At 43.8% G+C, this 2,034-nt stretch overlaps 1 protein-coding gene across 1 annotated transcript in view; it reads left to right on the top strand.

The window, feature by feature from the left end:
- Positions 1-1,364: 1,364 nt before the first annotated feature.
- The window catches only part of LBR (lamin B receptor), a 32,058-nt gene continuing 31,388 nt past the window's right edge, over positions 1,365-2,034 (top strand). The window contains exon 1 of the mRNA XM_011997947.1: positions 1,365-1,586. The gene's annotated coding sequence lies outside the window, so the exon portion shown is untranslated. The remainder of the gene's footprint in view (positions 1,587-2,034) is intronic.

The raw sequence follows: 2,034 nt of genomic DNA, 5'->3' as shown, positions 1-2,034 counted from the left end.
TTTCTGAGAACTTTCTGAGAATTCCCCACTTCCAAGTTTACACAGCCTTTTGTAGTCTTAAAAAAGAAGAGAAAAATTCCAAACAGTTCCTTTGTTGAGAAAGCAGCCTACATATAGATCTGATTTTTCATGGTATGTTTGAGTCCACGAAGTAGAAATGAACAAAAATTATTGCTTAGTTTGCCTGATGTCAAATCAGTTTTGTTTTAAAAATGTCTTTAGTAATTAGGTAAAATGTTAGCTAAGCTGACTTTAGTTAATTTACAAAGTTTTGACTTCATTTTGTTATGATGAGACTTTATAAACCTGATCTTTAAAATAAGCCTTTTACAATTTTTAAAAATTTAGTTTTTGAGACAGTTTCACTCTTCTTGCCCAGGCTGGGCGGAAGTGGCGTGATCTCAGCTCATTGCAACCTTCGCCTCCCTGGTTCAAGCAATTCTTCTGCTTCAGCCTCCGAGTATCTGGGACTACAGGTGCTCGCCACCATGCCCAGCTAATTTTTGTATTTTTAGTAGAGACGGGATTTCACCATGTTGGCCAAGTTGGTCTCGAACTCCTGACCTCAGGTGATCCAACCACCTCGGCCTCCCAAAGTGCTGGGATTATAGACATGAGCCACCACGCCTGGCCAGGTGTTTTTTTTGTTTTTTGGAAACGAATCTTCTTTTATTTCACAAGTGGAAATCTTCCAGGAAATGTCTACCTCAAGGGAAATCCAGTGACATCTTGATTCTGGGTAGAACATATGAGAAACGAATAGTGTAGCACTGCTTGGCTATTTGGGATAGGATCTGTCTTAGGTCCCCATAAGCGCTTTTATTTCTGTGTAATTTACTGCAAAACTCTATGAGGTAGGACTAATATTATCTTACGTTAAGGGTAAGACAACTGAGACTTGAGGATTTGTCAAAAATAAAAGATTTTCTGACTTTGGAGTGCAATGTGCATTTCTGTTGCACAGATCTCCACCAAGGGCAAATTCGATGACAATGACAATTCGATGTCAGAACTTGTTCTCAGGAAAGGCTCTTATGAACTCATTCACACTGCATGTGAATGACTGAGAAAACTCGATGTATTCACTTTTTTTTTTTTTAAAATTTAAAGAAGTAAACCTGGGTGTTTTGTAGTTCTGAGTATGAGAGAACGAAAGCTGAAGCTTGGCTATAGATGAAAACTTCTATTCATTATTCCAATTTAACAGACAGTGCTTCCAAAATAGCAATTCACCTAAATATACCTAGTTAGGGTGTTAAGAAATACTTTGATTAAAACCACACTGCAAAATAGGGAACTTCAATGGACTGCTTTCAACTCTCGACCTCAGAGGAAGGAAATCAACTAACTGATAATGAAAACTAGCAGGAAAAAAAAAAAGTTTAGGATCCGTAACAGATTCGGAGTCAACAATGACATGATTCAGCGTTTTGGGGTTCAATTAAAACCAGGCTTGTGGGGTTGCCGGTCAAGTTGTGTTTCAGTGTGTAACGCATAAAACTTCTTGTTCCACGCTCCGCGGTGTTGGGGATTTTCTACTGCATCTCGACAGCACCTCGGGTAACAACCGAGCCCCTCCTAGCAGCGTGGGTCGTAGGAGTCCTCGGCCATTCTTCCTCCTCCCTCCCGCCGCCGGCCCCAGCATCCGTCCGGGTCCGCTTCTACGCAGGTTCAGCGGCCGCGGAGACAAAAGCGCCCCTGCTCGTCTTCGGTGCCGCTACTTGGTACAGGGGCTTCTGTGGGATTTTAAAACGCTGAGGAGGACACTCACAGTGTTTCACCGAGAAACGCTTTCGATCTCGGACCTTTGGTGGTCACTTTAAGAACGTATTAGTTTTCTTTGTAGCTTAAAAAGAAAAAATCTCGTTCGCCAAGCCACCTGGCACCCCAAACACCCTCCTGCGAGCGCCGGGAGGGAAAGGGCGGGAGCGCGCAGGCTCCGTGGGCTGCGAAGGCGCCTGGGCAGCCTAGATAAGGCAGCAGCAAACGCCAGGCTCCGTACCGCCCCACAAGGCTGAGTTTCCCGGCTTGCAG

Source organism: Mandrillus leucophaeus, unplaced genomic scaffold, assembly GCF_000951045.1.
Source record: "Mandrillus leucophaeus isolate KB7577 unplaced genomic scaffold, Mleu.le_1.0 Scaffold550, whole genome shotgun sequence".
Classification (NCBI taxonomy): Eukaryota; Metazoa; Chordata; class Mammalia; order Primates; family Cercopithecidae; genus Mandrillus; species Mandrillus leucophaeus.
The sequence above is the reverse complement of the archived record's forward strand: the minus strand, read 5'-3'. Positions and strand labels throughout refer to the sequence as shown.